At 42.7% G+C, this 12,158-nt stretch overlaps 1 long non-coding RNA gene across 1 annotated transcript in view; it reads right to left on the reverse strand.

Moving 5' to 3' along the window:
* Positions 1-3,479: 3,479 nt before the first annotated feature.
* Positions 3,480-12,158, reverse strand: part of LOC138295500 (uncharacterized) — an 88,002-nt gene continuing 79,323 nt past the window's right edge. Inside the window, exon 3 of the long non-coding RNA XR_011203608.1 lies at positions 3,480-3,807. This is a non-coding gene — a long non-coding RNA (uncharacterized lncRNA). The remainder of the gene's footprint in view (positions 3,808-12,158) is intronic.

Here is a 12,158-nt window from a genome sequence, read left to right on the forward strand (position 1 = left end):
CCCCTCCGATGCTGGAGCAAAGTTACGGAAGACCAGCTTACCAACGCCCTCGCCCAGAACCCACCACCCGACTCTACCGAGCCAGACACCGCCGCCCACAACCTCACCCTGTGGATCAACGACTGTGCCAACACCCTCGCGCCACTCAAAAAACCCACCGACAACCAAGCCAGAAGAAAAGCCACCTGGTTCACCGACGAGCTCCTAAACTCCAAACGCGACTGCCGGAAGCTAAAAAAGGAATGGCTCCTCAAACACACACCTGACAGCCTCACAGCCCACAAGGACGCCACCTGCAAGCACCACCAACTCATCAGACAAGCCAAACAATCCCACTTCAAAGACCACCTAGACAACAACGCACACGACAGCAAAGAGCTCTTCAGCATCGTGAAAGAACTCACCAACCCCAGCGCCAACGTCAATGACATCCCTCCATCCCAAGAACTCTGCAACGCACTGTCCACCTTCTTCCACCGGAAGATCACCGACATCCACAACAGCTTTGACGCCACTCCCACCCCAGACCCCACCTCCGAACACTTCACCTGTGCAAACCACCTGACCTCATGGACCAACGTGAACGACACAGAGACACGCAAGATCATGAACTCCATCCACTCAGGATCTACGTCAGACCCCTGCCCCCACCACGTATACAACAAAGCCGACTCCACCATCGTCCCCCAACTACGGAAGGTCATCAACATCTCCTTCGAAACAGCGACATTCCTTGAAGCCCAAAGCAGACCCTAACGACCTCAAGAACTTCCAACCCATCTCCCTGCTCCCTTTCCCAGCAAAGGTGATTGAAAAAATTGTCAACACACAACTAACCAGCCACCTCGAAGACAACGGCATCCTAGACCCCTCCCAGTCCGGCTTCAGACAAAACCACAGCACTGAAACTGCCCTTCTCGCCGCCACAGACGACATCAGACGCCAAATGGACAACAGCGAAACATCAACCCTCATCCTCCTGTACCTATCTGCCGCCTTCGACACAGTCTGCCACCGCACCCTGAAATCACGCCTCCACAAAACCGGAATTCAAGGAAAAGCCCTCGACTGGATCGTCTCATTCCTCTCCGGCAGAACCCAGAGAGTTCGCCTCCCCCCCTTCCGCTCCGAAGCCACCGACATCATCTGCGGCGTCCCCCAAGGCTCATCCCTCAGCCCGACGCTGTTCAACATCTACATGGCCCCCCTCGCACAAGTGGCCCGACAACACAACCTCTACATTCTCACCTACGCCGACGACACCCAGCTCATACTCTCACTCACCAAAGACCCGCACACTGCCAAAACCAACCTCCACAAGGGAATGAAATCCATCGCGGAATGGATGAGATACAGCCGTCTGAAACTAAACTCGGATAAGACGGAGGTCCTCATCCTCTGACCCACCCCCTCCGCCTGGGATGACTCCTGGTGGCCAACCGCACTAGGAACCCCACCGACACCGTCCGACCACACTCGCAACCTGGGCTTCATCCTCTACTCCTCCCTCACCTTGTCTAAACAGGTCAACGCAGTCTCTTCCTCCTGCTACAACACACTCCGCATGCTCCGCAGAATCTACAAGTGGATCCCGACAGAAACAAGAAGAACAGTGACACAGAGCCTCGTCAGCAGCAGGCTGGACTACGGCAACGCACTCTACACAGGCATCCCAGCAAAAGACCTACTACACCTCCAACGCATCCAAAACACCTCCGACGGCTGATCCTCAACGTACCCGGCCCCAGCCAGATCTCCCACCACCTGAGAAACCTTCACTGGCTCCCCATGTACAAAAGGATCACTTTCAAGCTTCTTACCCACGCTCACAAAGCGCTCCACGACACCGGACCAGCCTACCTAAACAACAGACTCAGCTTCTACACCCCCACACGTCAGCTCCGCTCCACTAACCTCGCCCTCGCCGTCGTCCCCCGCATCCGAAGAAAGACCTCCGGCGGCAGATCCTTCTCATACCTTGCCGCCAAAACCTGGAACACCCTCCCCACCAACCTGCGACAGACTGAAGACCTACTCACCTTCAGAAGACTCTTCGATCAGTAACAACAGCTAAGCACCTTGAAACCCTCACGGGTACGTAGTGCGCTTTATAAATCCTATGATTGATTGATTGTGGCATCGACTTCGCAGTGTCGCTTTGTAGTGCAGAAGACCCTGCCTCTCCCTGTCCTGCCCCAGATACACTCAAGGGGTTTGGAGAGTGTATTGTGTGAGGACAGGCACAGCCTTATTCAAGTGCAGGTGTCAGCTCCTCCCACCAATCTAGCCCAGTAAGACCCATCAAGATATGCAGAACACACCTCAGCTCCCCTTGTGTGACTGTCTAGAGTGAAGTCACAAACAGCCCTATTGACGGTCTGACCCAGATGTGTATTCAGCAGCCAGGGAGAGGCACAGAATGGTTAAACAAAAAAATGCCCACTTTCTAAAAGTGGAATTTTCATACTTACAACCTAAAAAACAACTTTATCAAAAGATGTATTTTAAATTGTGAGCACAGAGACCCCAAACTCCATTCTCTAGCTGCCCCCAATAGGGAATTACACTTAAACGATATCTTAAGGCAATCCCCGTGTTATCCTATATGAGAGATAAGCCTTGCAATATTGAGAAACCACTTCAGCAGTACTTCACTATCAAAACATGTAAAACCAGTATGTGTCTTACCTTTTAAATATACTGCACCCTTCCCATGGGGCTGCCTTGGGCCTACCTTAGGGGTGACTTACATATGTAAAAAGGGAATGTTTGGGCCTGGCAAGTGAGGGCACTTGCCAGGTCAAACTGGCAGTTCAAACTGCTCACACAAACACTGCAGTAGCAGGTCTGATAAATAGTTACAGAGCTTCTTATGTGGAAGGCCAATTAGTGCTGCAGGCCCACTGGTAGCATTTGATTTACAGGCCCTGGTCACACCTAGTGCACTTTACTAGGGATTTTCTGGTAAACCAAATATGCCAATCATGGGTAAAACAATTACAAATACCATTTTAGACACTTGCACTTTAGCACTGGTCATCAGTGATAAAGTGCCCAGAGTCCTAAGCCAACAAAACACATCAGAATAGGTAGCAGGAAGAGGGCAACAAGTTTGGGGATGACCCTGCAAAAAGGGCCCGGTCCAACAGTGGGTTTTTAAAATGGTTTTTAAAATGACACTGTCTTTTGCATCATTTTGTGTAATTGCTGGTGCAAAACTTTAGTAAGTACAGGCCTAATTAATCTGTATTAGGCTAGTATGCTTAGTGCTCGTGATTTCCTTAGACTGAGGTTGTTTTATGTATTTTCAGAGGACAAGGACCCTGAACATTTACAGTAACAATTGCAGAAAGTAGATCTGGTGGAGGTAGAACAAGATTTTAACAAGGAATACAAATAATTACACTTAAAACTTTGAAGAAAAGTACTCCTTTATTTGACCAATTTGCAGTTACTCAAGGAGATTAGAGGAAGTCTGCCAAATTTAAAGCATGCTCATAGTTCCTTTGTTGATTGTTATAAGCTGTAAACAAACCATTCAAGGTGTGTTCCACCGTATGCCAGTTGTACTCAGCTTGTGCACAAGTATGTATGTTGCATAAGTCTTAGTTAGTTTGATTACAGCACTGGCAGGGCAATGCACCTATGGCCAAGCTGAGTGGATTCTATAGCACCTAGTCCATGTCTGTATGTTGACCTGGTGAGGGGTATTAAGCATCTTCTGTTCAAATTTTGCTGATGTCCTAGTGTTCTTTGTTTGAAGGACATTGGTTTGTGCTGTAGTCAAGAAGTCTCCACCCTGAAGGTCTGTTGACAACAGGAGAAAAGGGATTTATTAACATTGAACTAAACTACATGTGCAAGTTAGAACTTTCTCTATTCTGTATGTTATACAGAACAAGGTGTATTACAGCGTTCCACAAGATTTAATTGACCTACTACACTGAAAAAGTGTATGGAGAGAGCCTCTCACTTACATGATTTATAAGCCTATACATCTGGTTTGCACATGGGATAGATGTGTGTCATTCCTCTGTACTGCCTTTTGTTGCTCAAGTCAAGTCAAAGATTTGATTGATTAAGACTCCGAAATGGGTCAACAATTTAAAATGAGATACAATTGCCAGAATCAAACTGTAGAGCCAAGTGTGCATATATATAAAACATTTACAATAATTTCAGAAAGGATTTTAAAACTTTGAATAAATTAGAAAATACTAACTCATTTGGAGGAAACCTTATAAATCTTAGCATTTCATTTATATCTGTTATGCTAAACTTAAGATATAGCGGAGCTGTATAACAATGGCACCCTGCTGAGACTGCAGGGCAGATGTCGAGCGTATGTCTTAAGCCAGGATTCCTCTCTGACGCCATGTTCTAGCTTTAAATACTTTTGCAAACATATTTTGTCTTTAACAGCCAACATGGATTAGTAAACTTTTAACTTTATGCAATTATTGATGTCACGTAAGTGACTCAGGGCCTGATTTAGATTTTTGTGGACAGGTTACTCCATCACAAATGTGACAGATATCCGGTCCACTGTATTACGATCTCCATAGGCTATGATGGAGTAATCCCCTCCACCAAACTCTAAACCAAATCCTTAGTCTCTGAACAGTTTTTTAAAAAGATCCTAATTTGTGCTGGCGACAAGGAGGATGAATAGTCCACTTTGCATTCTCATTTATCTAAAACCAATTTTAAGTTTTCATTATACATGTTAACTTTTTCTAGAGTGAAAAGATTTTCTGCCTCAAAATGTCTGTAAGTGTGCCATCTGTTGCATGCCATAGGCCATTGGCCAAGCGGACTATATTTGCCATTGCAGAGGCATAGGCACTCGTAAGGTCAAATTCAAAGTGCAGTGAATGAACGGGGGACTGATTGGCTTACTGACACAATTTTCCCTTCATGCTGTTGCTTTATAGGTGTGTATTCAAGAGCATAAATGAGAGTCAGCAGAACTTTTGCAGCATATATTTCGAGTAGGTACTTAAAATGCCTCTTTCTCACGTATTTATAACATTGATTTAAAACAGCTGCATGCCCCATGGCCTTGTTTCCTAAATGTGTGTAATGGGATTTACTATTGAGATTTTGGCAAAATGTTGTTGCTAGGTAAATGTATGTGACAATGACATAGTCTTCCAATGTAATTTATATACCATGGGACCTATTTGCAAACTGCATTTTCTAGAAGTTTTGAGAGTACTACAGGAGTTGTTCATGCACTATAAAATGCTATTAACTAACCTATGGGTTGAAATCTCCACCCTCTGTATGGTTCCTATGTAGGGATCTCCATCAACACATGTACACCTACTCTTCAGTAGTGAATGTGGGAGAAACAAGAGGAGGCAGCTGGGAAATGGAGACTGTGCATTACAAAATGGGAGGGGTTTAGGGAAATTCAAGGAGTGATTTGGGAAGATACAGGCTGCTACACCTCACCGGAAAGGAGTAACACCATTGATATTCACAATGAACACTTCTATACTTAATACAGCCCTAAATGTGTCAAAACAGTTGTAAGTATATTCCAGCCCAGCTGTGGAGAAAGTCCAGTACTAAATATGGTCACTCACAAGCAGTGCAACACACTTTCATGGAATATAATGGAGGTAGGGGCTGAAAATAACATGCCTTAGGAATTAATGATAAATAAGTACACTTATTTTGTATTTTAAAACATATATGTTTTGTTTAATGGTAAAAAATAATTATTGAATAATAATTTTCTTATTTTAGGGCCTGATTTAGATCTTGACAGGAGTTCCGTCTGCCACCGTGACGGCGGTTGCAAGAACCCTTTCAAGCTGACAGAGTTGCGACCGCCATATTTAGCTATATGGTTGCTGATCCTCTGTCCACATCAACAGAGTAGAGTCTGCCGCGTAAGCAGTCTACCGCTGCCGACACAGTGGAATCCAATGCTGGTTAATGGTACTGCATTGCTGTCAGGGTGGTGAGATTGCGCCAAGCATATTTAGATTTCACAGTTATGCTGGCATTTTTCTGGCAGCAGATTCCTGACAGTGGGAGTTCGTCACTGGACCTTCTCAAAATTGTACTATGGCTGTGGCTATTGGATGGATGGCAGCAGACCACACCTGATGTATATTGGCCAATTGTGAACACCTGCATATCAAACTATAAAACACACTCTATTTTAGACCATGATCCTTTGCCAAATCACTGCAGAACACCATTTTTGCTACTGAATTTGCCACTCAGAAGTCAGGTTGTTTAAGTTTTTCCAGTTTTTATTTTTTCATTAACTTGTGGGCCTCTATTCCATTTATTTTCACTTACGCTTGATAGCAGGGAGTAGAAATCCATGTTTTGTAGAGGGAGAATTACCAGTCATGCTATATGAAATAATTAGAGCAGAGCCACAATTGTTTGGAGCCCACGTATAAAATACAAACAAATTCTCAGAAAAGACAAATGTGGGCCAGAATAGTTGGCACAATGAATGATGCAGCAAACAGCCCATGCACACAGGAGGAAATTAGGAAGAGGAGGAATGACCTGCAGGGAACAGTGAATTCCCTGGCCTCCATGCATCACCTGGAGATCCAGAAGACAGGTGGTGGTTCTTCCAGCCCCCCTTACATCTTTTTCCCTGGGAGGAGAAGGTCTTGCAGATCTTACACCCTCAAGGCTTGACAGGAATCCCTGGTGGAGTGGAGACTAGTAAGTTAGACTTATGTAAGTCTCACCAAACATAAATGTAGTTTTTGCTCTTAAGTCAGCTGCACATAATGTGTTTTCCAACTTTGTAAAACACAGTTTGAAAAATCACAAATCGATTGTCACCATGATATTATTAGCATTATGGTGCCAACCCTACATTTAGTAATGGGCAATAATGGTGGTCATTATGTGCGTTGTTCTTCATTTATCATCTTTGATTGTTTCTATGTTTGCATGAATTATGTTGTAGTTAAGATACAAGGTTCAAACCCCCATCCATTTTACCGGGAAGGTATGGTGCTTGTAAATCTTTTATCAGATTTTGACATATTTTACATATTTCCATTTTTTTTTTTAATGTGTGCATACTGCATATATTTGACTAGGAATATTCAAATTACACGGTTTCCAAGTGTTGGCAATGTCAAATTGAAAGGAATACAACTACCATGATGACTTGTTTTTGTACGTGGAAAATATGTTTGCACTGTGAGGCGCTCTCTTTTCATACATATGTGCGCAGATGTCAAAATGTCAGGCATTTCTCAAACCACATTTTATGCAATGAATAAAAAAAAGATTACTTCATGTAATTTTATATGTTGTCACTTTTTGTCATTCCATTGAAGGGATGTAATTGGTTTTACTACTCAAAGAATGTGGCTTAATGCATTTATAGCATGTCATGTTGTATGCAGTGTATACATAGTAATGATTAGCATTTTACTTAGCATATGATGACCAATGCCATCAATCCTACTAAGGTGTACATTGGTCTGAATTTTAGCCTTCCAGGCCATGGAATGGTTTACGTCTCATTTCTCCACTATACTAAATTGGGTTGAACATGTGGTATAATTTATGTTCACTTCAGGACTTTTCAGGATATCTCTTCACATGCCTATTTTCTTGAAGTTTGCATGTGTGTAATTTATAATGTATGGGTAATATACAAAACACACTGAAAGGCCTAAACATACTATAGATAACAATTTATTAATTATAGTTTGCTTCACTTGTAGCGCAAAACACATTTGATGAATAATCCAGACTTTTACAATTTGTTTTCTTGTAATCCATATTAGGTCCTCTACCCAGAGTATGTGGACAACCATCTGCCACTGAGGATACCTCCATTCCAGACCAGGATCAAGCCTTCAGTTGGGACTCCACGTCTGCAAGTCAGGATGATGTGGAGCAGCCTGGTCCATTTGGTCTGCCTGGGCAGACAGCTCCAGTGAGTTTCACTCAGCCCACACCTACACCTCCCCCCCCCAGCTGTTACAACACCTCAGCCAACGGGCACCTCCACTTCCTGTGTTTAAAGGTACATCACCCCAGTCTTGTGCCCACCAGTTCTGGCTGCTGCTGAGCAAACACCACCATCTCCACCACCCCCAGTTCACCTAGTACCCAGTGGAATGGGGCACATTGGCAAAAGGGCACAGGGGAGTGGGGGTAGGTTATGTGTGAGGGAATCTGTGGGCCAGCAAAGTGAGGCCATTAGCTTTACTATTACCCAGACCACTATTGAGCAAGTCTTTGGATCCCTACATCAGTCCCAAGAAATGATAAGCAGGGTCCTTACAGTCCTACGGGATATTAAGCAGTTGTAGAGGGAATGCAATGTATCGATGAATACTCTAATCTCAAATTTGAGCTCCCTGACTGGGGCGCACTTTGATATTTACTACCATTTGTGCAGGGCTTTTCCTGCAGCAACATCTACCCCTTTCTGTGGCCTTACATCATCTGGGCCCACTACATCTGGGTCGGCCGCCGATAGGGAGGCCCTGCCACAAGCAGATACACCTCCAACCACCTAAGTCCCTGCATCTGTGGAGCCCTCCCTCCCCTCAGGATGGAACGGTATTCCGGACCACTGGGAGAGAATGGCAAGACCTCGACCACCACCAGCAAGAGATGAAGAACCTAGGGCCAGATGTAGCAAAAAAACTAATTGCGACTTGCAATTTGCGAGTCCCTGCGACTCGCAAATTGCAAGTCGCAATTTGGTATGCAGAAAGGTGTCTCAGACACCTTCTGCAACTCGCAATGGGGTCGCAAAGACCCACCTCATTAATATTAATGAGATGGGTCGCAGTTTGCGACCCCATTGCGAGTATGGGCACTCACGGGGATGGTGGCCTGCTGGAGACAGCAGACCACCATGTCTGTGACTGCTCTTTAATAAAGCAGTTTTTTTTTTCTAAGTGCAGCCCGTTTTCCTTAAAGGAAAACGAGCTGCACTTTGAAAAAAAAAAAAACGAAACCTTTAGTTTTGGATTTTTTCAGGGCAGGTAGTGGTCCATTGAACCACTGCCTGCTCTGAAAAAATATTTTTTTGTCAAGTCACAAAGGGGAAGGGGTCCCATGGGAACCCCTTCCCGTTTGCGACTGGGTTACCATCCACTTGAAGTGGATGGTAACTGCGATTCCGTTTGCGACCGCTTTCGCGGTCGCAAATGGAATTGAATTGCATTGCGAGTCGCAAATAGGAAGGGAACACTCCTTCCTATTTGCGAGTCGGAAATGCATTTTGCGAGTCGGATCCGACTCGCAAAATGCATTTCTGCATACCGGTGAGGCTTTTGCGCCTCGCAAATGGTGTTTTTCGCCGTTTGTGACTCGCAAACGCCTTCTTACATCTGGCCCCTAATCTCTTCCAGTGTGTGCCTACCATTCACTCTGTGGACTATATTCTTGACACATTTACCTTTCAGATGCCAGTTGTATTGTGTACATTCAACTATTTTGCCTCTAAAATAGTAGTTTCATCCACCACGAGTGACTATTTCTTTTGGGTTTCCTTTTTTGTTATTTTGTTTTAATTCTGTATCAATTCTGAAAACACAAAGTCAAGGGCGGGTGTTGTATTTCTTGTGATTCCCAATTTTAATTTTCTCCCTTCAATTATTACTTTCCAAAATGCAAATAATCAAAATATTTTTAGCCAAAAAAATGTTACATTGAGGTAATGGTTCTCGCATGTTCAAAAAAGAAACATGTAACAACCACAAATCTTAACTTATTAATTTAGCAAATTAGTAAGTAAGATTAGTTTGTCAAATGTAAGAAGAAAAATTACAATAAATGCATTAAAAAAATAGTCTGTGTAATTTATTGTTTTACAGTTCTAGACCTTGACACTATGGAAAAAGGGATATATTTGTAAAAAAGAGATTGAATAGGCAAACTATGATTGATTCATGTCATCAGCTGGAGACAGGCCTCCTCCTTCACAATAGTAATCACACATCAAGAACACCAATAGTCAAAATCATGGAAGTACACATTTTGGGACCACAGAATCCTTCCAATAAACTGTGGCAGTAACTGGTGGCATGTCACAACCGACTTTAGGTGGTGTGCTAAAAATGTCCTTTCTACAATGGTGAGACACATCAATAGGTTCATACACTTAACACAAAATGAAGATTTTGAAAATGTGAAGGGAGATGAGTATGCTATTGGTCGACTTACACATATGGTCAGAGCAAGTTAAGCAGCATATATTGCCTAGGTGGCAACAGTCAACAGAAAAAAAGTCTGATGCAATTTCATATACTTCCATTCAATCACTGGTCATGTTATCAGCAATATATAAGAAAAAATGTCACAACTTTGAAATTTCCAAATGAAGATGACATGGTGAAGGATCCTAAAACAGAATAGCAAGAAAATTAATTACTTTACATTACAAAATAGACACCTTACAAATGACAAATAATGAGGACACATTTGCTTAGAACAATCAGATTAACAATGTAAATGAACACAGTAGTCAATGTGTCAGAAAGTTCATCAACAAACATCTTTTGCCATGGAAATTCTGAAACTACTATGAACTTTATATTACAAGTTATTTGGACGTTGAATGCAATGTTAGTTAAAGATGTACACTTATCTACACTCTTGTGAAGAAGCTGTCAATTACATCCTGATGTACGTCACTTCCTTCCTCTTCTCCACTATCCTCTTCATTTTGCATTTTGACATCCTCACCCGGTGGATTGTATGTTCCGTCACTGGGCAAGGTTAGGAATCATGCAGCAGACCATGGTGATTTTGCACACCTTATCAGGTGAGTAGAGGAGGGCTCAACCAGTTTTATCCAGACAGCAAAATCTGGCCTTTAGGAGTCCAACAGCCCACTCCACTGGCCTCTGTGTTATTACATGGGCCTCACTGAAGTGGCGTTGTTGGATTCCTCAGCAGTGCTAACATCCATGGTCAGTTATGAGAAGTTGAGTCTCCTATATGAAAGGAAAAATTAGATTGAGCAAAAATATCTTATCCCATTGTACCTCCTTCAACTAGAAATTGAGCAGATAATCATGTTGTCATATTGTACTTACCAACAAGCCAGGGCCTGTTAGGTCTAAGGTGTGACATTTGCAGGGGTATGCTGCTGTTCTGTAGTACAAATAAATCATATGTTGACACTCTGTGAAACTGGCACATGCGCTTGAGATGTACAAATCCAGTAAACAGACAACTTTCATATGGATTGAAAGGAAGCCCTTCCACTTGAGGTAGACCTGTTCCCTGGTGTGTGGTGGTACTAAGACAATATGTACACCATCAATTGCTCCAACCACATGTGGTATGTGACCCAAAGTATAAAAATCTCCCTTTACATCTACAAAATCTTCATAATGTGGAAACTGGATAAAGCTGTCGATGTGTTTCATTATTGAAGAAAGGACTTCTTGTAGCACACCACTGAAAGACTGCATAGTGTCTTGGATCCTGTGGCCACACAACTGAGTACTGCCATGATTTTCAATATTGCTGTTATTGGTGTAGGATTCCAACTACGAGGCAGAGCATGTTACCCCAGCTGATTACATAACTCCAAAATAATTTGCCTATTGAATCAGATTTTTTTTTAAATTATATTCCTTTCTTCCATGGTGGCAAGGTCTAGAAATGGTCTAAACTCTTGAGGCTGTTGTCTTCTATCTCTCCCCCCCCGGGTTCATGTGTCTGCATTAAAGTCAAAATGAAAATATCACTTTAAATAGGCAGACAATCCTTTGAGAATCAACACGCATCTTATGTTTTTGTAAAATCCCATATGTTTTTGTGACATATTTGTACACATAATTTTTAGTGATGTTGTAACTTAGATACAAGATTTTTTACATGTCTGCTAATTTCTAAAAATAATGTGTAAATAATACATTTTAAATGCTTTATTTACACATTTTTTTTTTTATCTGTCAATGGAAGCATAAAATAAACGGTATCACTATCAAACTGAAACACAGTAACACATTACATTATAATGGCCACATTTTTCAAAAAACAGTAATGCACGTATTTTGCATTGGTAAACAAACAAGCCACAACTTTGAGTGGTGGTGATTCACTTAACATTTTAAAAAATACTGGTTGACATCCTAAAATGGCAGCCACCTGACCTTGCCATCAGGATATTTGGAATCCAATGG

This window comes from Pleurodeles waltl, chromosome 1_2 (genome assembly GCF_031143425.1).
Source record: "Pleurodeles waltl isolate 20211129_DDA chromosome 1_2, aPleWal1.hap1.20221129, whole genome shotgun sequence".
NCBI classification, from domain to species: domain Eukaryota; kingdom Metazoa; phylum Chordata; class Amphibia; order Caudata; family Salamandridae; genus Pleurodeles; species Pleurodeles waltl.